This window comes from Crassostrea angulata, chromosome 9 (genome assembly GCF_025612915.1).
Source record: "Crassostrea angulata isolate pt1a10 chromosome 9, ASM2561291v2, whole genome shotgun sequence".
Taxonomy (NCBI): Eukaryota; Metazoa; Mollusca; class Bivalvia; order Ostreida; family Ostreidae; genus Magallana; species Magallana angulata.
Window position 1 is genome coordinate 23,098,108 of NC_069119.1, and position 27,157 is coordinate 23,125,264.

Below are 27,157 nucleotides of genomic sequence, written 5' to 3' on the forward strand. Positions count from 1 at the left end.
CCCTCAAATAAAATTGTTGCACAAGCGTCTGAACCACTCTACTTATTGGGACGATGTCCCATCTCCGGCAAAATACTCCAACTGTCGTCTTCCGGTCGATCGTTTCATAAAATATCTTCTGATCAGTGATCATGGCAGTGACCTCTCATTGATCGCATGCGCAGCAACGGATCTATTCTCAGATAATGTAATTACTCGCTTCACCGATAAAGAACACTGCAACTGTGTATCAAATTCAATTAACCAATAAATAAAGCTACTGAGTTTATATCGCTAAAGGAGAGACAATTCTAAACATGACGTCATTTCCTGGATGTATTCCCGGGGCCTTTGTCATCAGGTTTTATCTCTTTATATTTACATTTTCCAGTGTCTTTGTCTGTGATAACACTACGTATCGATTTTGTACTATATAACCCATAATACAAATGACGCCAAAGTGAGGCGCCAGCGGGGTTTGCTTATTTATATTTATATATTTAATCATATACGATGGCTTAAAATTATATAAATATAAGTAATAAGGAATCATTCTTTGAATATTATGAGGTGATAATTTCGGTCGGGGCGTGATCAAATCTATCTTTGGGCTTTCTTGGATTTGATCACACCCCGACCGAAATTATCACCTCAGAATACTCAAAGAATGATTCCTTATTCCTTATAAAATTTAGAAACAAAAACTTGATACAGGTTTAATTAGCAAACAACGTTAACGAATTTCCCAGTGCTGTGTCTAACGTGTTCAGTGCTAATAAAAAATCGTGAAAATTACCCTCCCCCTTTCCCCGCATTTCATTAACAAAGATATTTTAACATAACTTGGCATATACAGGGCAAACAGACGACCTGACAGACAAGTCAGACAGACAGACAGACAGACAAACAGACGGACGTACAGGGAACATCTGAGAAATTGGAAACCACCGACTTCTAAGTGCAAACTTGATAGCGTCCCATAGCGTCCGGTGTATTATCGCTTGCGACGTGTTCACACATACAAACGATTAGCAATCGAACGCGCCTCACGGGAAAACTCGGATATAAGCGATAAAATTAATGAAGATTTAGCAGTACAAATGAGAGGCGAATTACAGCGGGATCTAAGATATCGAATGCGCGCTGTAATACAATTAAGTTGTTACCACGGCACTTTCAAGCTAATATGTGGACGCAGACCCTAACAGTGAAATCAAGAAATAAATACTGGAAGAATTACATTGGAATTGGAACTGTTTGTCAACAGTCCAAGCCATTAAGGAACCAGCGAAAACTGTAATCAAAGCGGATACACATCAAAAGCGATGTTTACTTAAATCACCATGAGCTTCAAATTGCAACATTTCTCTATTTCGTTGAAAATAAATGATATTGGTATAGATACTGTAAGACTAAACCATTCCTTATTCGTAAGGACAAATACCTTAAACAACACCTTGAATTGGGAACTAATAACTTGTCTATACCACTAACGCAATTTGGCTATGTTAACAGATCTAGGCACCGTCTTTAAAATTTGTGATTCGGCTATTTCCAAAATTTCTGAGCACAAACAACTTTGAAATTATGTAACTGACGAACGGAAATCGGTCGGACGTTAAATTGTTAAGGATCGAGTCCGAAACCCAAAGAGTGTGGGTCTAGTATACCTGTCCACGGGTTCTGGGGGGGGGGGTGTCCAGAACTGTTTGCAATAGATATTCAGGGTTGTTTGATTGAATTTAATATTGATTGTTATGATCTCCCTTAATAAAAATATGCTGTTGAGATGAAAGTCAACTTATATTGGGAGCTGTATTTCTGCCTCCTCTTCTTATACAGATTGAGGTATGGGTGAAACTTTTGGTGTAAACATCTAGCCAGGGTCATCTCCAGGTGTTACAGATCACAGAAAAAGAAGTAAACTTTTACTTCGTTAACAGTAAAATTAAAAAAGGATGCAAAAGTTGGTATGACTGATTTGTTCACATGTTTGTTACACTCCATTAAATATATGTAGTTCTCCAGTATTTTATTATTATCATATCCTATAACAGTTTGTTCGTACGGTCTCTGGATCTACAATCCAGAGTTGGGACAATACGTCACAACTAATTAATATTCATCTGATCTTGATGGGACGAAAATCATCGAAAAATATTGCCACACTATAGATGTTGATTGCCTGTATATATGTACTTTTCATGCACGGATCCAGAATTTTTCCTAGGGGTTGAGGGAGGCAAGAATAATTATCTATATTCCACTGTTATGTATTGCTCATTAGAGTTTATAACTAGAGCAGAGCTCGTGGCAAAGCCCCGAGTAGGTCTTCCGTTGTTGCTGCGAGTTGAAAATATATGTTATATGGTGTCAAACGATTATAATGACTATACTTTCAGTTCTGCTTTTGTTATAAAAACGTGTTGTGATTAAAAGCCTGTATATAAAACGTGTTTTGAAACAAAGAAAGGAAGAAAATATTTTAGGAAAACTATTTGTCGAGCAGAGTTTATGTAATCGTTTCAAACATTCTTTAAAAAGTGAGATGTTTAATGGCGAGTTAAATTTTCAAGGGTAGCAAGCATTGTTATAAACAGTATGTACTCATGATTCATGTCAGGAATTGTATTTCTTTTTTAAACTGAACCCGCCTACAAAACACGTAAACCTTTCTCAAAGATAACTTCTATATTAAAATATTTCTAAATTTTTGAAGACTATGTGCAAGTTTAGAATTGCGTGCTGACAAAATTTACAGACCCTAAAACGTACTACTACACCAAAAAAGCGTGCGGCCTACGTGCGAGAAACGTTTCGTGTAAACCTTTTAGAGTTTCATGTAAACCGTTTAGCGTTTCGGGCAAAGCGTGTAAATCGTTTGGAGCGAAGCGTGCGAGAACCGTGTGAAACGTTCATCAGATTTCATTCGGAACTCTCTGACAAGTTAATTGTTTCAAAATGGCGCCCGTGTTTTACATTACTTTAACAAAATTGAGCGAATTTTTAACAAACAAAAGAAAGGTATATATATGAAAAGACGACTAGTAACAGATAATTACATGTATATTTAACGTTTTCATGCGATGTTTCAGTACTGAAACAATATTAAAATTCGCTATACATAAAAAATATTAAACATACAGTTAGCGAAACATGATTTCTATTGGAACAAACCTAAATCAACTTTAACTTGCACGATCATGATTTGATAAGCATGTATTTTTATTATTTATTTACATCGATAACTCTTACTGAGACCATTCCGCTGTGTACAAGCAGCACACATAACCTCGGACATCGGGTGAGACCTGCACCTGGCTAAACCTGTCAATCAAACTCTGTGTATTTGTTTTCATTGGATGGTCAGTCAAAAGCCAATGGAAAATTAATGACTTCAAGGTAATCGGAATACGTATTTGATGAAGCACACAATTTAAATGATAGAAAATTTATTAATTATTTGAACAAAATTAAATGTAAACATAGAAAGGTAATAAAAAATTAATTATTATGGGAATCTATACGCATGGTACTCAATTCAAATAGATTATATCATGATTTTATTATTTTATGTAGTAAAATCACCCTTCCAACTGTTACTCAATTACATAACAATTGATGACCTGGGGCTATAAATGTTCTGAGCTGTGTGCGCTGAAGCGACACAAGATTCTCGGTCGCATGCGGCAATTGAATTAACACAGACTGGCCGAATAAACAAAGGGGTGGGAAAGTGAAACAAAATGTTACACATAAGAAACCACCAAAAATGATTTTCGACAGATCTTGCTATCTCCAATTAAAAAAAAAACAGCGCGAGCACCTGTCAGCGGGGCGGGAGGAGGGGGGGGGGGGCAGCAATGAGTTCGCTTCCACAATGAAACTACAGTAGTGATTAATATGTGACCGATAGAATCTAATCTAAAGTTGTTTAAACTCATGTGAATATTTTTTGAAATAATCATCGAATGCCTCAATTCAGGGCATACCTTTATCGTGCTAGCACCTACCGCAAACATGTAACATGGAACTTTGATTATAATTTGATTTGATTTTTAAACTACCTTATACGCTATCGTATAAATCAATGCTTAATCAACTGTACAAGTAAAATAAATTTATCTTTTCATCTTAAACCAATATAATAGTTGAAAACATAATAAAATATAGTTGTGTCCGTGCAAAATATGAAACATAAACGCGTCATAAGGTACATGTAGAAGAACACTAACCGACCGCGGATCACTTATCCACTCGCGCCGGATCTCCTCAGCCATGTGCGAGGGATGATCATCATTTAAATGTTTAATATTGGAGGGGGGGGGGGTGTTGATTTATAACATTAATTGTACAGTTTTTAAAGTAGTTTACATAAACAAACCAACCATTAGTTTATGTCTAACGATTTTTCCGATTTGAAGTAATATCGTTCATTAATATTCATTTACACTCAAATATTGAATTTTATATATACAAGTAGGACAAACTTTTATAACATAAAATTAAAACAGTTCTTGTATATACGGCTATATTAACTCAAACACGTTCATATGCATGTAAGTGTAAGTCGCGGTGTGCGAATCTTGTGTATTAAATAACCGCTTACCGCTAGGTAATGCAGCCGTCGCTGATCTCCTCGGCCGTGGGCAAAGAATATATTTCGTAAAGGTACAACGCACAGAAACGCACAGCTCACAACCAAGGAAGATTTGAAAAGTTTGCAACATAATGACCTTACTCTATCAGATAGAAGTTATATATTTTAAACTTAAACCCCACAATTGATCTATGTCTATTATTGCTTTAGAGAATGACATTGCTTTTATTAATTAAATGAACTATTTCTTACTTGACATCCAATCGTTTAATTCATAAAAAGATTTTGTGTAATCAAAACTAAAACAATTCTTGAGTTCGCGGCTAAATAAACTCATATATGAGAGACGCAACTCTCGTGTATTAGATAACAGCTGACCGCTAGGTAGTCCAGCCGCGAGCACGGTGACCGATTTTCTCGGCCGCGGGCGAGGGAGAGCTTACGTAATGGTACACACACACACAGCTCTGATTCAAGGTAGATTTTAAATGCATGGAATTAATAAATAAAATGTAATGCATAGAGTTTTTTAATTCCATATTTTGTGGTTAAAAAGAAAAGAAAAAGAATGTTTTGTTTTCCAATTGCCGTTTTTAATGATTGTGCACTATAAGAACTTAACAACAATGACTTAATCTCCTAAAAAAAAAGCATGTACTCCAACAACAAAAAAATTCTAATAAATTAATGCCTCCTGTATAAACCAGCATACTTTCTGCGGCAACTTTATGCCAGTTGTACGCACAAAGACTTTCGTTAACTTGTCAAATGAAAACAGGTACATGTCAACATGTAAAGCTTTTTACACTCATACTACACAAATCACTTACAAAATAATATTGTTACGACCTTTATGAGATCCCAACAAACAACTTTTCTAGCGACATCCATATCAAAATCCAAACCGTTTTTGAGTTATTAAGCAAAAACTTTTAGGGGCTATTGGCCCTTAATTTAAGGGGCCAGCCCTTTTTTATTGGTGTCAAATGAAAGCCCTTGATATTCTGCACAACTTTTATTCTACATGTCTTAACAAAATATTTTTTGTTAAAAAGATATAAAGGAAAATATGTCTAAATTTTTGCACTTTTTGGAATCCTGTTTTTTGACCCCCTACCTTTTCCTAAATAAGGAACGTAATCCAAAAACAAAAACCGATGTATACAACTTCAATGTCTTTGTTATTCAAATTCGTTGGATTCCCATTCCCTGCTATCATAGTCTCGGAGCCTTTGTCTGGAAACCAAAGGCCCTAAAAATTTTTAAAAGGGGAATAACTCGTTAACGGAAAGGGAATTCTAACTTTTATGAATTGATGAAGATAGTGTTTTGTAAAGTCCATTAGCCCTGAAAATTTGAGCAAAATCCGTTCAGAAATGAGAACGATATGAAGCCTCAAAGTTCGCGTCTAGGAAGAAAAAAAACTAGAGCAAAGCTCGTTGCAAAGCAACGAGTGGGTCTTCCGTTAATGTTGGAAGTAAAGCTGGAAGTTCCTGTAAGAAGCAAAGCTCTTAAACCAATAACAAAAGTAACTAAAATAAAAAGATGAAAAAAATCGAATATTCCTGGTACGACTTAACAAAATACGAATGATTTTAAGTACGACTTAACAAAAACCTTTCCGATTTTAAGAACGACTTAACCAAAAAAAATCCGAATGTGTTACAGTACGACTTAACAATTATTTATAGTACGAGTTAATTTTACTTTTAACATTACGCTATTTTTTAAACCAAGGACGCGGAATCAAAATTTCCGGAAAAATCAATTTTTAAACCCCAATATCTCTGTAATGCATCGTCCGATTTTAAAACGGCTTTCAGTGTTAGATTCAGCTAAGTAAGCTCTATAAAACACATATTCATTTTTGATTTGATCTGAAAATTCATTTTTTCGAAAAATTTGTTTCACTTCCGGTTTCGACCGGAAGTGACCGATTTTCATTTCGAGCCTTATTACAGAGGTAAATCGATCAAATCATAACCATTCAAAATTTCAAGCCTCTATCTTAAAGCGTTTTTGAGAAAAGTCCGGGACAAAATGACTTTTTGAAATTTTTAAAAATGACGTCACGTCAAAACGGAAGTGACGTTCTCTTTAAAACTTTTACATTTTTGAGGGACGCTAACTTGCAAAAATCTCTGAAAATTTCATTAAAATCGGTTTAAAACCTTTTGAGTTATGAGGCAAAAAAGGAGTCAGAAGAAAAGAAAAAGAATAATAATAATAACTAGACACGATCTCGTTGCGAGCAACGAGGAGGTCTTCCGTCCGATTTTTAGAATATGGGATGACCTTACTCTTGATCTTCGTTAACGAAACGTAATTGGAAAGGATCTATGAGTAATGGGTGAAAGACTATCTATCCTTTTGGTGTCCCTTATTTGAAGGATCCGCTTAAAGTTAAAAGGTATTTTTGTGTACCGCTAATAAGTGTTTAGAAATTGGTTACCGTTTTTGAGATATCTGGGAAAAATCGTTTTGATATCCATTTTAGGATCCAGATAACAAACAATATATGGTTGTACATTGTTAAGCACATTTTTTTGAGTATCTTTTGTTAAAGACTGCTTTCCAGAACTGTCCTCTATTTCGAGCTATTGAGGATCAAAGTGATGGACTTCTGGCCCCTTAAAATCCCGAATTACATAACATAGGAGTAATGGATTACCATGTATAGGTTAAAAAACTTATAATGAACATAATTGCTTCTATAACGTATTAAAAAATATTTCACAGTAAAATGTTATCATTAAAAGACTTTAGAGCCCCCTCAGCCCCTTATTTGAAGGGCCAGCCCCTTTTTCTTGATTTCAAATGAAAGCTCTTGTAAATTCAAACACATTTTGTTCAACAAGTGTTTACAAATTTTGTACTGTTCTCGAGATATCTTTAAAGGGTCGTTTTAGGGGCCGACCCTTAACTCCTTTTAGGGACCGCATAACAAAGAAATTATGGTTGCATATTGTTAAACTCAATATTTTGAGCATCTTTTGTTTAATATTGATTTTCAAAATGTTCCTCAATTTTGAGATATTGAGCATCAAAGTTTTGGACTTCTGGCCCCTTAAAATCCCTAATTACGTAGTATAGGAGTAAATGATTGCAATGTATAGGTGAATAACATAATTGCTTCTTTAACGTATCACAAAATATTTCACAGTAAAAAGTTATCATCAAAAGACTTAAGAGCCCCTTCAGCCCCTTATTTGAAGGGCCAGCCCCTTTTTCTTGATTTCAAATGAAAGCTCTTGTCAATTCAGACACATTTTGATCAACAAGTAATTACAAATTTTGTACTGTTCTCAAGATATCTTTAAAGGGTCGTTTTAGGGGCCGACCCTGTAACTCCCTTTAAGGACCGCATAACAAAGAAATTATGGTTGCTTATTGCTAAGCTCAATATTTTGTTCAATATTGCTTATCAAAATTTTCCTCTATTTTGAGATATTGAGCATCAAAGTTTTGGACTTATGGCCCCTTAAAATCCCTAATTACGTAGTTTAGGAGTAAATGATTGCAATGTATAGGTGAATAATGTTAGAATGAACATAATTGCTTCTATAACGTATCACAAAATATTTCACAGTAAAAAGTTATCATTAAAAGACTTTAGACCCCCCTCAGCCCCTTATTTGAAGAGCCAGCCCCTTTTTCTTGAATTCAAATGAAAGCTCTTAACTTAATGAAGATTTTTTGTTCTACATGTTATAAAAAAATACTATCGAGGAAAAAGATATTGAAAGAAAACCACAAAAAATCAGGATGCTTTTTCAACCGTAATTTTCGAGCTCGGGCGAGCTTAGGCGCTTTTGGTCACAGGAAAATATATATACCACATGTCAGATCTACAACCTTTTGTCTACAATCCCTGAAATTTTGAACTCAATATCTTAAATCGTTTAGGAGTTTACCCCTGGACAAGCCGACCCTCTGAAAATCGTTAAATTGTGAATAACTCAAAACCGGAAGTGATTTCATAGGTAAAAAAAATTTCCAATAAGGTTCAGATCACTCTCTATCAAATCTGAAAGTTTCGTGTAAATTGGTCGAGTAGTTTCCGAGAAATCGCGTACACAAAATTTGTAAGAAAAAAAAAGAAAAATAATAATAAGAAGAATAGGGAAAAAGAAACCGAACGAAAACAATAAGGTCTTCCGTTGGAAACGGAAGACCTTAATAATAAAAAGAAACAATAGAATAACAAGAGGGTCTTCCGTTGGAAACGGAAGACCCTAAAAAAAAGAAAAATAAGAATAATCTTAACCCGCACAATAATAGAAAGGTCTTCCGTTGGAAACGGAAGACCTTAATAATATATACTTATTACATGTATTGTATTAATGTAGGTCCAAAATATTAAATTAATTTCATGCAATGTTACATAAATTAAACCTAAAAAAAATACAAATACATAAGGGTTCCTTCGAATGAATTGATAATTTCCTTGTCGCTCTTTTTGTTATTAAAAAATTAACGTAATGACGAAAAAATACTGTACATGTATCAATTTTACAGCGTCTGTGTGGCAGCAAAAAATGAATGGACAAGCGCATGCGTTGAATCAAACTATTAGAATATATTTAGATTATGCTAAAGCTGTATCCAAATGAAACGAATAGCATTGCCATGATGGCTTGTCTCCAAATGGTTTTATAAGTTTTAATTAAGATTTTGTTTATTATGGGATTTATTGTTTAACCATACTGGCTTTACATTAAACAAATCTTAATTCTAAAATAAAAACACATACTGTGAAATCGTTTATATTCGTGGGAGTTAACGTTCGTGGGTAGCCAGAATTTTCCTGGTTCGTGAGGACGTCATTTCTATGGTATTGTAATTGGGATAATTTTAAAAGATGTCAAACAAATTATTGTGTATAGGGTCGTGGGAATGTAAATTCGTGGGCAAGGGCTACCCACGAAAGCCACAAACACTGGTCCCCCACGAACAATGATGATTCCACAGTACGTTTTTAAAAGCAATTTACGTTGTTATTACTTTGCTCTGACTTTTTTCACTAGGAAGTGTTATCATCTGATACACCCAATTAAGTATATATCATACATGTTGACGCACGTCGTGCCAAACATTCCTTTACATGAACATTTTATGCATAATTTTTTTAAAGGTTTCCCTTGCCTCCCATAAGCACAAAAGCTTATAATTCTGTAGACGAGGCCCCCGAAATCTGACCTAGCGCAGTACTGCTAAATATCATTTGATTCTAGCACTGATCACCCATCCCTTCCAACATGTACTATATAATTCTCAATTTTCATCCTACCGATTTTTGTCACCAAACTGCGCTTTTCAATTTCTCGCGTGTTAAAAATATTCATTGCGAAAATGGAAGAAAAATAAGTGTCAAACTTACCATTGCGGATTTGGGAAATACATTGCTTACATTTCCTCAAATTAGAGTTGACACAGAAAAAAAAACCCCGAAAATAAGGAATGGCTTCTTTAGTCGTCTGCGATGAATCACTTTCTTCGGGCGGCCGAGACTTTGTGGAGCGCGCTGGTTATCAGCAATTAGTGACAATACATATTAATAGAGGCCTGTTCTGACCAACTCAGAGAAATAAAAGCGGAGGACCGATAAAAACGCTAACAACTTATTATAACCCAGGGATAAGGTAACCGCGAACAGGTGCCCGCCTCATAAAGCGGGCGGATCTAAGGATGGGTTACAAGGTGTGCTATATTATTTTTAGTGCTAGGCGGATCCAGTCCTCGGCCGGAGTGTTTTATTGGTGCTCATTATCATTGGAGGTAGGCGGATCTAAGAATTTTATTGACATATGTGTAAGGTGATAATAACTTTTTATTACGCTAATAGGCGGATCGACGAAACTATTACCAGGTGACAAACATAACATCTGCAGTGCCATGTGCGGCTCGGATTATGAGAGTGGCAAGGGGGGGGGGGGGGCAGGTGAAGGGTCCAAACCCACCCCACCCTCACTCAAAACTTTGTGAAATATAGTTACCAAAAATATATCCACCCTCAATATAAAAAAATATATTCCTCTTCCTCCTCGGACCCATCCTCTCCTTCCTCTAAAAAATAATGCAAACAAATCATGATCCGCCTCCTTATGTATTTATTCATTGAACTATAGAAAAAAAACCCAAAAGTCTGCAGTATCCCAAAACAATATTAATAAATCACAACGACAAAAGCAACCTTCGCGGTTTCTTATGAGGGCTTAGTCGATGCAGTTAGTTCATACGTACCTATTGATTCGTATTTATATATGATATGCCTTGCGGTTTCTTAAAACGCCGATTTTGTGTTACTTTTGATTAGTAAGTGCCACCGTTCAATTTACATGTAGTTTATAATTGCTGTATGTATAGATTTCTTATATAATTAGACAGCTACATAAATCAATAGATCATAACAGCTAACACTTTTTTAAAAAAAAAATTGCACGTCGCTGATTAAAAAGCTTAAACTCCTCCAATCCATTGTTTAAGGAATGCATTTAATTTTAAACTAATATTTCACATATTATGATAACTCATAAATTTATTAAGATGCTACCGCTTTATAGGGCGCGAAACGGATTAATAACATGTATTATAAAGACGCAGACATTCTCAAGTAATTATAGATTTTTTCACATTTAAGTCAATTACATTAAATCCACTCTTTTTAATTTATATTTTAGCATAAAGTTATAAAAAGTATTATAGATTCATAAAAAAATTAATCATTGTCGTTTATAGTATCAAATTTGTTGGCTATCAAAACCATCCTGTAAATGAAATAATTAGCTAAACTGTTTGTAAACATGATATTTTTATCAATACTTCACGAAAGTTTGATATAAATACGCTGCGACCGTAGGGGTGAGCATGGAACATAGTACATAACGTTCGAGCTGTGCACTATGTTATGCTTTTGACTGACTGAGCTGTGAAGTGAAAATCGAAAATACAGGATTTGAGCTTTTGAGCCAGCAGAATATATGACACAGGCATAGGATTAAATATCTAAGCAAAACTAAAGTTCTCATTAATCTTCAATACAAACATTTTACAACAGACTTTTCAGAGAGCATGTAAGACTTTAAGGTACTTCACAGGCACGTAGCAACGATTTTGAAAGGGGGGGGGGGGGGAGCAGACTCGTCCAAAAAAAATCTTGACAAGCGAAAAAGAAAAAAAAAGAAAGGAGAAAGGAGAAAGGCAATTCCCCAAAATCTTCAAATTCCTAACCCCTAATCCGGGGGGGGGGGGGGTATATCTTATAATTTTCAATTTTTCTCATTTTCATATTTCCATTCCAATTTTTTACTTACTCCCAAAAAATTGGGGGGCCAACTCCATGATGCGAGAAAAAGTTGGGGGGGGGGGGGGGGGGCAGGCCCCCTGGTGCTACGTGCCTGCTTCATATACACGAACTTACAACTGTCATCACATTCAGTTCCTTACACAGTATGTTGCCGAGATATTCCCTGTCTCCTTTAGACATATAAGCACCATACCAGTATCTAATCCTTTAACTCACTTGTAGTAGTAGTTTCCTTGTCGTATATTCACCCTTGCAAACGTGTTTAACTATCTTTTCTAAGTTTGTAAGGAATCCAGAGCTCGCTCAAATGAAACTGAACCAGGCTTGCCTTCTGATTTATGCAGTTTCTGTAAAATTGTTTTTCAAAAGAGGGATGGTACATGTATAATTTGTTTGCTTTTCCAATTCATCGCCAGTGATTTTCAGTAATAACACATTGCGTAAGTAAAGGTCAAATGGAGTTTTCCATGAACAGATAAAGGATGGATATCATTTTATAGTTGTCATAATAGCTGACTCCTATTACACCAACGATCAACCAATACAAGCCAAGATTAAATGTTACGATCTTTTCAAGTTTACACGAAAATCACCTTAAATATAATGTATGTTAACGTCATAAGTCTGTCATATTATAAACAAAACCCAAAATTTTTGGGGGAAAAACATTGTAACAATCATGTTAAAACATGATTTAAAAAAACACTATGATAATCCTTTATTATAATCCCATTAATTAAAAGGTATACATATAAATGTTAAATTGTTAATTGTCACTTCACACATGCTCAAAACAAACTGGTGGTACGATCGAAAGCGCTTTGCTTCATTTTTAAATTGCACTGTGGCAACGCACTTTAAAAACCAGAGTACTGAAAGTACTGAAAGCCGGCTTCCCTTTTTTGGTTTGCTTAGGCACATAGGTTCAATTGCACAAATTTCTTTAAATAGTGATTCATGTTTCAATAAGGCAAATATCTACTTTTGCCAGAGTCTTTAAATATTACTATCCCTATAGGACTGGTATATTCACACACAAAAAACATCATCTGTTTAACAATTTGTGAAAACTCCTTACTAACATCCAGATAGTGTAGAGTGTAGATTTAAATTCGTTAAATCCTTGAACACCTTCCATCTTTGATCAATTTTTATGCACTTCAAGAATTCAAAATTCAACGCAAGAATATTTTGGAGAAACTGGTTGAAATCTTATCACTTTCTGTCATCCTACAATTTGTGAAATTCAGCAGTTAAAGTTCAAGTTGTTACATATCTTACAAAAACGCAAAGTTACTTTACTAGAGCTTCAAGAATTAACTGGGTTGCTGAACTTCTGTATTCGTGCTATCCCAGCTGGTAAGGCATTTGTTAGAAGGTTGTATGATGCATCCTGTGGGCTGTCGCGTCCTTATCACAGGCGTAGAGTTACTGAGGATATGAGAAGGGATATTGACAATTGGTTAATGTTTCTGGAAAATTTCAATGGAGTTACATCATATAGACTGGTCTATTAGTCAAATGATTTTGATCTCCAATTATATACAGATAGTGCAGTTAATGCTGATTTGGGATGCGGGGCAGTTTTGGGTCATCATTGGGCATACTTGGGTTGGCCTGACCATTGGAAGGCATCGGATATCTTCTCAGACATAACATTTTTGGAGCTAGTTCCTATAACTATGGCTTTTGCAATTTGGGGCAGCAATTTGTCTGGTAAAAGGCTAATAATTCATACTGATAATGAAGCCTTAGTTTCAATTCTCAATTTTAATACCTCAAAGTCCAAAAGAGTCATGTATTTGCTAAGGCATATAGTTTTGCAAGGTCTGATGCTTTATATTCAGTTCAAAGCTAAGCATATAGCAGGGATATACAATGTTCAAGCAGATTCTCTTTCCCGACAGCAATGGAATCGATTCAAGGCCAGTTTTCCAGGAGCAAACAGCCATCCACCCGCAATTCCTGCATCATTTCTGCACATGATTTACAGCTTAGATCCCAGGAGCTCCTGAGTTATGCTTTGTCAAACAATACCTGCAAACTGTATGATACTGCAGTAAACGCATTTCATTTGTTTTGTCAAGTCTATCAAAGTCGGCCAGTTTGGCCCCCATCTCAGTCAGATTTAGTCAATTTTGTGTCATATCTATCACTGCGGAAATTTTCAGCCAGCTCAATTAAAACATATATTGCAGGTATTTCTTACCTTTGTAAATTACATGGCTTCCCAGACAGGACCCAAGATTTCTTACTTTAAAAAAGTTTTGCTGGGCCTGAGCCGCAGCAATCCCCACCATGACACTAGACAACCAATTACCTTGCAGATTTTAACCAGCATGGTCCAGACCCTCTCAAGCATCTGCCATTCATATTATGAATCTACACTTTTTACAACTATATTTGTTACAGCATTCTTTGAGTTTTTCAGAATGAGCGAGTTAGTACAAAACACAAAGCAGGATGTGGGGCATGCTTTTCAATGTACAAATTGTGTCATATTCACCACTGGACAACACAATAAAAATTGTCCTTCATCACTCAAAGACTGAGCAGGCGGGTAGGGGTGGTGCAACTAGTATTCAACTTAAGTCTACACATAGGATTGTTTGTCCTGTGTCCTGTATTAGGTTATATTTACAGTTGAGGCCGAAGTGTAGGGGGTCATTGTTTTGTCATATTTCAGGTAGTCCGGTGACTAGATACTAGATAGTATCAGTTTTCAATTTGTTACCAGAGAAATTAGGTTTAGACACTAGGGTGTACAAGACACATTCATTCCGTATTGGTGCAGCATCTAATGCTTGGGCGTCAGGAGCAAGTCAGCAGTCTACCGCAATTGAGGGTAGATGGAAATCTTCTTGCTTGCTTAATTATATAAGACAGTAGCTCCTCTTTAAAAAATGTTAAGGTATTGAAGGTGACAACCTTATCTCATGTTTTTATTTACATGTCAATTTTTTTTTAGATTATACAAGAATCTGGATTGTTGGGTCATCCATCATTAAACATGCTTTTTGTCTTGCAAGGAAGTTTTGCCGGGGCACTGATTTACAGCTAGATAGACACAAGGCATCCATTTTCTGGCAGGGCAAAGGGGGCATGAGGTGGGGTGAACTTTACTCTAAGATTAAGACATTGCTTAAGGTAGAAGATCCACCTCTGATTTTGGTCATACATTGCGGAGGCAATAATATCCCTATGCAAAACGGGGCTTAATCGATTGAACTGCGATTTAGTATTATCAAAACCTTGGAAAAACTTTATAGACTGAAACCATCCACCACTTTAGTTTGGTCCCAGATTCTGCCAAGGGGTGTATGGAGGGGTGGGAGGAATCCAGTAGCTTTAGAAGAGGTTAGGAAGCCAACAAATAGGGCTGTTGCGTCTGCACTAAAAAAGTTGGGTGGTAAATATATAAGATATCCAGAGTTGCGCATTGATAGCCCTGGTTTGTTTGCCACGGACAATGTACATCTTTCTGGCCTGGGCAATGATTTATTTCTGTATTGATTGCAACAAGCACTACAAACATTCTTGTCCGACCCCACTGTGTTTGCGTCGCCTAGAGTAGGGGAAGAGGGGCCATGGCTGCGCTATGACTAATTGGTTCATAGTTAGTCACACTTGACGGTGACTTCATGTTGTTGTTTCTTCACCTAGTCTACTTGGTCTCAGTCATGTTGACTTGAGAACAAATTTGTGTGTTTTTTTTTCTTACTTGGTCAATTTTCAGACCATATAACTATTGATAACCTATTGTTTTACTTTATCATTTCAAGCAAGGGCATTATTTCACTCCGACAACAAGTAGTTGTCTTATACTCTTATGCCTTTGGGCATTAATCTTCCCTGCCCTTAATGCTTTGATCTTGCTTTTTAATTTGTAATGGCTTTATAGTATATAATGATTAATCTCAACCTATAGCCCTCGTTCATGAGTGTAGCTCTACTGGTGGCGCAAACTATGCTGTGCATAGTCTCGTGGCGGCATTCTGGCTTACCAGTAGTGCTTATTTCAACAATATCAATTGACAGTTATTTGCATTTGTATATATATTATGGACTAGCTGAGCAAGCAGTTGACCATCTGTTCCCAGGGCTCAAGCTTTTGCTTTGCTTGTTTGTTAGGGGTGCTCTGTAAGGCAAGAATTGATGCCTGGCTGCCACATTTTTTAAGCAGGCATGGCCAATCATCGCCAAATAAAACTTAAAATAATATACTGTGTAGTTGTTTTTCATTGGGCAATTCCCCAAACTTGTTTTGTTTTCTGTATTTCATCTTTGATAATTACGATACAAAAGTTCTGAGATGACTGCAATTACAAACTGACTGTAAGCTCAAACAAAATAAACTTGCATTGAAGGGGATGTTAATTATACGTTTAACAAAGGAATATAGAAGGAAAATGGTTTATTTCAACTCATTTTCATCCAGGTGTCATATATTAAATTTTGCACTTACTGGGTGGGTGTAAATACAAATTGTACATTGTTGTAATTTTTTTATTTAAACCCACCCAGTAAATTCAAAAACTAAAGTTACTATATGTGATTTCACTATGCAAGTATCCGGATATATAAATATTGTTAAAGTTCTGACTTTTCAGCAAAACAGAGCTATTCATTACAATCAGTCATTTAATTTCAAGGCATGTGTACGGAGCTCTAATGATATTGATGGTTTTTTTTTGGTCAGCTGTTTTATCAGCTGTTGTATCACAAACACTGTCATGCATCATCTCATGACAGAAAATCATTCTTTCGAGACGTCTTTCTAAATACACTTAACTGTTATATTAACTTAAACCAATGCTAACTGAAACAGCCTTTCTGGATCATCTTCGACGCCTCCAACATACTTTAAAGTCCAACAGTTCGATAAGATAAATAACTTTATTTGTTTAGTGCAGAATCAATGCGAAGCCTAGTCAAACATTTCTTGGAAAACTAGAACTATTTCAAAATACCAATGTTTATTTGGTCTACTTAAAATACACAATAGTAAGACAATCACCTGTGTTATGTATACTCAGCAGAAACGAATAAATAACTAAAGTCGACGTTTGTTTACATTTATGGATGATTTTGATTTTTCATATTTCATAACCTGTCAAACAATATGTTTGACAGGTTATTTGTCAGATAATTATTTGTCAGATAATTTGGCACTTTTTTGCTTATAATGGGAAAAGTCATCATGCAATATTCAACAACTAAAATTGGATGAAAGTAAAGATCTACAAAAATGAAAAGAGTCTTAAGGTTTATGAAAATTAGATATAAAAATTCTTCTTTACATATTAGCACTTTAAAAAAAAATAGCTCCTATGAATAAAGTGTACAGAACTTAACTACTAGGTGAACACGAAAAAAATATTGTAATTTAAACTATGTTGTTGATAAAATATTTAGGATACATGCATCTATATTTCAGTAAAATGATAATAAATATGTTTTTGACCTTTCTTTGGAAAAATAAATGGAGTAAAGATTCCCGTTATACTTTTTACAAGAAATGAAATCGAAAGTTTCGAAAATATCTTATTTTTGACATACATATTTTCTTAAAGTATAAAGTACAGTTAACATGAACAAAATCATTTATGATATCAAAAAAGCTCTGGAAAAAATCAACTTAAACCCACGAAAATCATTTTTAGATTTTGACACTAGGAGATAGTTATACATACATGAAACATCAGTGTAAGGCAGACCTAGCAATGATAATTAGTTATCAGACCTACCTTAAGTTTTAATGTATGATTTTTCTAGCTATAAACTACCGTAAATTCCTTATTAAACGCGAGAAATAAATATCCGCGTAAAATCGCGATAAGCACATCTCGCGGATTTTAAAATCTCTCTTTAATTTGTGTACAGATGTAAACTATTTGGAATATGATAAAAATTCGGCGTTCGCGATTTTACATTCTCGCGATTTGATGCTAAATCGTTGAATCGGGGAATTAGGTACTCGAGTAAAATAAGGAAATTACAGTATTATTCAGTGAAGAAATTTTTCATAGATATGTATTGTAGGTTGTAAAATTTTAATATCTTTTTATATCGTTGTATATTGAACTTATCTTGAGGTGATCGATATTTTCTATAAATGATTACAAACATCCAGCCCTCTAAAGATGGGTCCTTACTGGACAACATCGTCCATAGTTAGAACCATTTTAACAAGACCTTGGACTTTCAGAAGTGCGTAGCTATCTATCTCTTGCGTTGAAACAAGTTACGAATGACGCTGTTTCAAGCAAAATATACACTGATTGCGTAGTCTTAGCTCAAAAGCCAGACAAATCTTGCTGATTTCAAAGAGCCATGGCTGAATTACCAACAATGAAATAGACAGGCCTATGTCACATTGCTGTTTGACACAACTACCCAAAGTCCAAGCTCTTGTTAAAATGGTTCTATATTGTACTGTATGCAATGTACTGAGCTATATAATAATCATTATTTTTTTTATGTTAAACCCATTGTCAGTGATAATGAGCTTACTAGTATTTAGTAGCAATGCAGTGAATGAATGTATATCTTTTCGGTTTCAACTTCATATGCACAAAGCCATGTCTAAATCTTACATTATTTATACATATTTATTTTTGGAATAACAAATACTTCTCATAAGTTAATTACAATAATTATTTAATCATTAGGGAATAATTTAATGCTAGTATTTTAAATATTTAACAGTCCTCATTCTTCTGAATTTTTGTCTTTTTCAGCTGCCCTGCGTGAGGCGTAAACATCCAGCCTTTGTTCTAAATTCTGTGGAAGAAACATAGTGATAATGGGTGCTAATTTATCTTGATAGAGATTTTCATAGTTTGATAATAAATAACAATCTGGTAATTTATTTTCATGCACCAAAATTAGATGAAAGCAAGATCAAAGAATTCGTTAAATTCTCTCTCTCTCTTTCTCTCTCTCTCTCTCTCTCTCTCTCTCTCTCTCTCTCTCTCTCTCTCTCTCTCTCCTTTTTTTAATTGATAAAATTTTTACCTCTAGTTTACAATCCATTTTCTGAAACTCCTTCTCCCACTTCATTTGAGTTCTTTCCACTTGCAGAAGTTGGACATTCCTTTCTTTCAATGACTTCAAGTATCCAATCCATGCTCTTAAGATTATTTCACTATGTCCTTGACCATTCCTATTGCTTTTTAACATCAACAAATTAGTCAACAAATGTTTTATCTGATTCACCTTAGAACCGTTCAAGTAATTTTTAGCTCACCTGAGCTGAAAGCTCAAGTGAGCAATTCTGATAACATTTTTCCGTCGTCCGTCTGTCCGTCCCTCCGTCCGTCTGTAAACTTTTTACATTTTGAACTTCTTCTTTAAAACCGCTTGGTCAATTTCAACCAAATTTGGCACAAAGCATTCTTATGGGAAGGCAAATATAAATTGCAAAAATAAAAGACTGACCTTAATTCAAAGCGAAGAAAACCTCGAAACGAGAGAAAAAGGGGATGCATTTTTAAAAATCTCAACTACTGAGTGAAATTCAATGTAATTTAGCATAAATAATCCTTATGGAAAGGAAAATATAAATTGCAAAATTTATGGGCTAATTCTTTTTCAAAACTGAGTTATTACGAAAATGATAATAAAGGAAAGGCGTGTTTCAATCAGTTTACAGCATTCCATGAGTCTTGGTAAAATGGGCAGGCAAATCCGGGCCGGGGCTAAACAAAAGATTGGCAGTTATTAACCTGCCAATCTCATAAAAAATTTTAGGATATGTTATGGACCAGTTTATTTGTCTTCGCTTTAAATATTGCTGCAAAACAATGCGTATTTTGGAATTGGCGATTGTCGATTTGCCCCGGCTTTAATTTATTCTGCCCCGGCCCGGTTTTGCCTATGCATTTTACCAAGACTCGTATTCCATACTTCTAAAACGGGGTTCTTGTTTAAAACAGCCATGAGATATGATAAACGGGTCGATCTGACTATGATGGATTTGTTTGTTGTGCAATAGTTCGCATACGAACAGAATCTTTGAAACATGCAAAATACATTGGTGCCGATTTTGTGAAGAAAATTAAGGTTAAATATTTAAATGCGTTGTCAGTTTTCGCATATGACGGTGGTGGTAGCTTGTTTTGATTTTCGTTTCGTTTTCATTATTTATGCTTTGTAACCTGGGAACTATCGCCTGTATTTTGTAATTTTTACGAGTCAAATCAAACAGAGACTTCGGTAAATCAGACAGTTAACTGTTTACCTGCGCAAATTAAGGAAAATCTGATGTATCAAAAAAGTACTAAAATACAATTCATTCTATCGATAATTCAATATCTTTTGCGTAATGGAAGATTAATGCAATGTGTTTTGTTGAGATGCTCAGCATTGTCTCGAGTTTATTCAGTTTAAATAGAGTTCAATATCGTTGACGGAAATATGTAGGTATATACATGTATATGATTCATTTTGAAAAATAAATTGTGCTCTTTATTTGTTTTAGTGCATTTTTCTAATGTTTAATTGTTTACAATTTCTATTTACTAACCATATTTGAGTGTTTCGAATTATAAGCAAGATACAGAGATTTGCTCACAATTCTACGTTTGTACACAGATCTGAGGCCATTCTTTTTTCCTTTTTAAATGCTGAATAGGAAATACCAAGTTAAAAATCTTAAGCTGAATGTAATAAACTCATGTGAACAAAATCTGACACAAACCTAGCAGAACTGTGAGCTCTGTATCTTGCTTATAATTCTATAATTGACGCTGAAATTTTGGTTGATCATTAGAAATGTCTCGCTAAATGTTAAATACCTGTACAAAAAAATTAAAGGGTGATATGCTGTATATAACTACTCTCTGGGGCCCCCTCTTTACACAATGAATGTGAAATCTACACCAATTTGATAGTTTTCCAGACAGGAGTAAATAAAAACGACACCGTTAAAACAGTTTCCATGATAGTTCTGACACATTTCTGCTGGGATAAAGGAATTATTGCTATTCCTAAGAAAATTTTACAGCGGAAAATTATCCTGGTTTGTAGCCATTTGTTATTTTTTAATATAATAAACAATGGGTGGGCCTTAGTAAAATAGAGTGATGTGCATGCAATACTGTAAAATTGATTTATTAAAGCTCTTTAACATGTCACATGACAACATTTTTTCATTCCAGTGTATTCATCAATCAAGTGTGGGTAAAGTTATAAAAGTCACACGAGTTTACGCCAGGTAAACAACAGTCATTTAATTATAATGGAGAAGACAAATTAAATTTTTGAATGTTTTTAATTTGAGGAATTGAGCGCATTAAGGTACATTTTTCTTCTTCACATCTATAGGATTTTTTGTATTAAAATACAATAACTATTTTATTATATTTAAAAAAATACAATAACTAGTAAGTAGTTGAGGAAGAAAATGTACAATCATATGCTCGCATAAATTTTGATCGCTTTATAAAGTGTGGGAGAGGGGATTTAGAACGAAATGTAGGGAATTGGAAGTTAACAGTGTACTCCTACCAAATGTTTAGTTTCATATTTTGCGTAGGATTTTCTTATTCTGGGTAAAAATAGTATTCCATAAAGGTACAATGTCAAGGATTACGTGTATGCAAAAATAAGTGTAGAATTCGAATACTTTACAATATTTATTTTTTTTTTGTTATTCTACCGAGGGGCAACATGGCACAATATCTTTTGAACGCCCATTGTTGCTCAGGTGTCGGGTGAGCGATGTGGCCCCATGGGCCTCTTGTTTAACTTTACTCTTCTTTACTGAACTGACGTTACATGTAACTGTGATTGAATGGTTTCTCTGTGGGGTTTTTAAAAGAAAGGTTTTTCTTTTTTGTAGGTAAAAATAGTATTATAAAAACTGTCATAACTATTAAACCCTTACTTATTGGTTGTTGTGGCTTTTGTAGGAGAAGAGGAATTGTCAAAAGAAGATATTTGTCGATTATATACATGATAGATTTTTCATTGCATGTACTATACCTCTGAGTACGATGTAGGGTTGCTCTTAATACTCTTTGACATATAAAGACTAAAAGGAAATCTAGTTAGTATAACAAATTTTTGGTTGAGACAGGTGGGTAAAAGATGTAGTTTGCGTTCTATCGACATATTTAGGTAATGATATGCATTGGCTGGGTTCTAAATCAAACCAAATAAATGAAATAAAATTGAAATTAGGTGTTATTTGCTTTCAAAAAACTTACTTCTTATGAACACGCTCTTTGACTAGTCTCTTCCGGTTGTTCATATCAAATTGGCTATAAAGAAAAAACATTGGAGAATTGTTGTAAAAGGTGAACTTTGTTTTGAAATGCAAACATAAAATGAAATACTTATTTGACGTTTTTGGGAAATATTGCAAGTGTACATACCGTACGATATATTTGAAACGACTTATTATTCAGTCATGATACATAAGTCAGTGTTACAAAAGATCTAAAACATTATTTTACATAGGTGAACATATTTTAAACACAAGGAAACTTAATATACAGAATAAATTATTAAATAATGTATATCACACATATATATATATCAAAAGTTTGACAAAGTACATTAGAAGATTTAGAAAATGTCTTTGATAAATTATGATAAAACATTTTCATATAATTGATAATGTTTATCAGATTTTAAAAAAAAAATAGAAAATGCAATCATACGGTAGTCTAGAAAATATGTATTCTTTTCAAGTTTGTTAGGAAACTTCGTTAGCAAATAATACAGTTGAAAGAGAATGGGTCACCTGCCGCAGGGGATCTAACCTTAGATTAAGTAAAGATACCAGCACTTTTCGATAACTTCTTATTCGCGTTTTTACTGGTAAGCATCACCTGTTGAATTTTACTTCCGAGTGTTCATTTGTTTGGATTTTCTTAACTTTGAAATCATTCTGCAAAAAAATTGCAATTGACAAATGTACAAAACATGCATCAGGGTTTATATGTTGTTCCGGCGAGATAAAATTATGTCAAACATTATATGATTACTGTCTTCAGCAAAAAGAAAAAAATTGTTAAAGATATAGCTTCATACAAACATTGTAACAAAGTAATAGTTCACTGTGTATGTTTGTAATCTTTGGAATCAGTTGAATTTGTTTTTCAATTTTTTTTCAAATCATATTTTTCCCCCAGAAACAAATATTAGACGTTTTTGTCAAAGGCAGTACACTTTATTCTGCTGTGGATTGACAGGTTTATGTTGTATTTAATTGTCATCGTCATATGTATTGAAAATGAATTGATAATCTAAAATGGAAACGTTCAGCATTGATGATTACTTAATTGTAGTGCATGGTATGGCAACATGCGTGTCAAACTTTTAAATATTTGATAGAAAGTTTTTATCATAGTATTTTATTCACTTTTTATTCATTTTTTGCGACAAGCTACACGACCTAAGACAATTTGTTGAATATTAATTAATCATTTTTTCAAAAACCACATAAGAATAGTCAAACAAGATTTTAATTTATTTCTATTTTTATCACTGTTCGTCAAAAGTAATTGAAAATGATCTTACATTTTCGTAATCTTTTTTATTATTTAAATTATTAATTATCCGTGCAAATCTTACATGACAAAAAGATTTACAAGATGTACAATGGTTGTTTTAGAAACACTTTCCCCCAGTTTTTCTAATATTTTTTCCAAATAATTAAAGGGTCTGGCAACTAGATTATACTTGCTGAATTACATTTATATGTAAAGTACAATATTTCGATTCTCCAATAACTTTATCACAGAGATTAATTGCCAATATAAATTTATGAAATTGTTTCAGTATAAAGAGTATGCAAATTAACTTGTAAAAAAAAATATTTATATAGCAATAATTCATAGCCAAACAAACTGCTGAAAATATTAGATACAAAGAGCCAGTAGACAACTTACAGATAAAGTGAATAAAAGTCACTGGGAAAAAGATATAATTCATTGAATCCCATAAATTAAAAAATAAGAAATGGAAGAAAATATCGCTCCGAAAACATATTTTGTGCACATTAAAAATAATAGAAAATATAACGATAATTGTTTACCGTGTCGGTGTGGAATTACTGGCATCCCCAGCCTGATCAGTCTGTTGAACAGGTGGATTTTAAAACAGCTTTTTGGCTAGTTAACAAAATAAATGCAATACTTGAATAAACCTGACAGGGTGCAAAAGTGTCAAATGTTGAACAAGGTGTGAGAAGGTGATGGCTCGGTTAACGATCTTAATTTTTTTAGTCTCTCTCCGGCTGGCACGTTCAACTTTCAGCAATAAATCTCAAGAAGTGACAGCTATCATAGATCTTCACACTAGATGGAATAACATAATTAGTATGAGAGAGAGAGAGAGAGAGAGAGAGAGAGAGAGAGAGAGAGAGAGAGAGAGAGAGAGAGTTTACTTTGTGAATTTTTCAAGATAACATCTTGCGTTTAAGAAATGAATTTTATATCTTCATGTAATTCATGATATGCCAAGCACTTACAGACTTTCTGTGGTATATAAACACACGTTTATTTCAATTCCCAGTTGGCGTCTTTACCTGAGTTAATCCATTTTTGGGTCAAATTTTTCAGCTTTTAATTTAAAACTTTGTCGTACATCTTTTGGGAAAACGTGCTTAAAGTTAAGGAATTGACGAAAACGTTAATAAAACATACATGTATTTGGAAATAGGAATTAAACTAACGGGGTTAATTTTGATTTTTTTTTTTATTTGAAAAAGATCGTTTGTCATTGCTGTGGAACCTATCATTACCAGAAAGAGTTGTTTGTTTTCTGTAACCCTTCTGATAAAAAGATGATATTGTATAAATAGATGTGGTTTTTCATGTTGCACTGAAATCTATTTCAGATATAAAGTTTGAATCTATTCTTCGATGAATGATAAATCATCACACTGTCTATCATGCAGATTATACAACTAAATTAAAATAAATATTTAAAGAAATTGATATTGCTTAGTCAGTATTTCCTCTAATTTTCCTACTTTTGATAATATTTTGATTATATTTATATGTATCTAATACTGAAATAACTCTGATTTTTTCACATCTTGAAGACTTTATAAAGGCACGTAGCATCAATGGGGGGGGGGGGGGGGGGGGGGCTGCCCCCTTTTTCTCGCAGCAACAAATTTTCTGCCCCCTTTTTCTCGCAGCAACAAATTTTCTTAATATAACATACAAAAAATTAAAATTTTTATGGAGTTGCCCACTCCCCCCCCCCCCCACTTTTTTTCGGACCACACCCCCCCCCCCCCACCCCCCGGAATAGGTTTTTGAAGATCCTGAAAAGTTGAGTTGCCCCTTTTTTGGATTTGGCTTACCTCCAACCCCCCCCCCCCCTTTCACAAATGATGCTACGTGCCTGTTATTTATAGATTTAATTGACAAAAAAAACTATTATATATTGACCGTTGAGTAATAAACTCTAATTTTACTGAATTTTGTTTACATATATTTATAAAATAGGCGCTTAAAAATCTAACAAAAATGTAATTTGCTTGGAAAAACATATTTTAAAAACAATCTGAGACCGAATTATCTAGTCATTAGTTCTCAGTAGTTGAAAAAATTCAGCGTTTATGTTATTGTATTTAAAATGCTTATGAAGACCATAAAGCTACAGTAATTCTGAATTACCAAAAAATGTGATATTTTCCAAAGTCACTCTTCCGCCAAAAATATAGTTCCTGTTGTTTTCTATAAACTTTGATTACTATTTCTATGCCAAGTTGTAAAATAGCAAGTATGATAGAAAAATTTGATCTTTTAATTTCCTTTCAGCTTGATCAAATGAACTTTTGATATTTTGACAAGACTTAGTCGAAAACCAAACACGGCTCCTTCCTTAACGTACCAACTCTTTGTTCCCAGCGACCACATACAAATTCAGCGACTGTGTCTTTTCTTTAAGGTGCCTCACTACACCGTGGAATATTTTCTCTAATCAGCAGAAAATTACTTGATTATGATAGATATCACTATGGATAAGAAGTATTTAAGTCTAAAAGGCAAAAAAAAAAGTTCAATTTTGGATGAAAAATTACATTTTTAAAAATTTAATTCAGTTAACATGAACAAAAGCTCCAGGCGGATTTGAACTCATGATCTGCGGTTCAGAAGTCTAATACTTTAGCCACTGAGCTACGACGATATACAACCCAATCGAACAATAAAAAAAGTTTAACAAACATTTAAATCGCCATCTTGTGACGTAGTGTCTTAAAAAGTATAAGTGTAGGTGTAGTGAGGTACCTTAAACAGTCTATACAGGGATATAGAGGTGCATCCCACAAAAACTACTGTAGTGTACACTATATGCATAGTGATTTTCTTATATCTAAAAAATCAAAAAAAAATTGTTCCAAAAAGCTTGTTTTTTTGAAACATTCTTTACATTATTACCCTTTATGTCATATTTCAAAGTCAACAGTTTCTGATCCGCTCCGCTCTACATAAACTGTGAGAAGCGGAGCGGATCAGAAACTTTTGACTTGGGAAGATGCCATTCTGTAAGGATAAAATTTTAAAATGAGTTACTCAGTACACTATATATGTTATTCCAGAAGTAACAAATCTGTATGTTGTTATTCAGCAACAGATGGTTGTTTAAAATGGAATTCAAAATCAAAGTACAGCCTTTCAAAATTCAACTATTAATAATGACGTCGCCACTGCTGTTGTGTGTAGCTGATTTAAAACAAATTGTAAATAATTTGACTGGGAATGAAGCGTTTATTAACTTCTGATAACCGTTCGCTGCCCTTTGCTTAAGGCCTTTCTCGTAGAGATCTGTTACCATTCCCATACTGTTTTAAAGTTTTTTGTTTTTTTATTTTGTGTTTTGTTGTAAAATACCAAATAATGTCATGTGATTTTGGTAAAAAGAAAGAAAGCGTAACCAACGAGAAAAAAAACTGCGCAGGTGTTGATTTATTCGGCCGTTAATTGTATTTTTCATTAAGCGATATAGGTAACATTTATGCAACGAAGAATTTCCAAAATATACTGATATTTAATATTTCCATGCATATATGTAATGTAAATTATTTTCATTTCCATTGGATTATAATTTTTCATGATTAAAATCTCACCTGTCAGGTGTGCCAACAAAATGTGTTTTGTACTCTCTATATAGGCAATGGTCTATCATGTGGTATATATACGGATTTTATAAAACGGCATATTAAGCGGGATCGATGATCGTGTCCATTTATAGACTGTATTGATCTCACTTAGAAGAAGAGTTCTATATAAAAAAAAAAAAAAAAA

At 34.1% G+C, this 27,157-nt stretch overlaps 1 protein-coding gene, 1 long non-coding RNA gene and 1 pseudogene across 3 annotated transcripts in view; 1 reads left to right on the plus strand and 2 right to left on the minus strand.

The window, feature by feature from the left end:
- LOC128162651 (secretin receptor-like) overlaps positions 1–10,107 on the minus strand; it is a 31,698-nt gene extending 21,591 nt beyond the window's left edge. For both annotated transcript variants that reach the window (XM_052825897.1, XM_052825896.1), the window contains exon 1: positions 9,960–10,107. The gene's annotated coding sequence lies outside the window, so the exon portion shown is untranslated. The remainder of the gene's footprint in view (positions 1–9,959) is intronic.
- Positions 10,108–13,794: 3,687 nt separating this feature from the next.
- On the plus strand, positions 13,795–15,398 carry LOC128162207 (uncharacterized; annotated as a pseudogene).
- Positions 15,399–17,292: 1,894 nt separating this feature from the next.
- Positions 17,293–24,087, minus strand: LOC128163872 (uncharacterized). The gene is made up of 5 exons (XR_008240874.1): positions 23,932–24,087; positions 22,655–22,782; positions 22,097–22,150; positions 18,903–19,056; positions 17,293–18,668 (listed from the first exon to the last, which is right to left on the minus strand). It is a non-coding gene; the product is annotated as an uncharacterized LOC128163872 (long non-coding RNA).
- Positions 24,088–27,157: the final 3,070 nt, after the last annotated feature.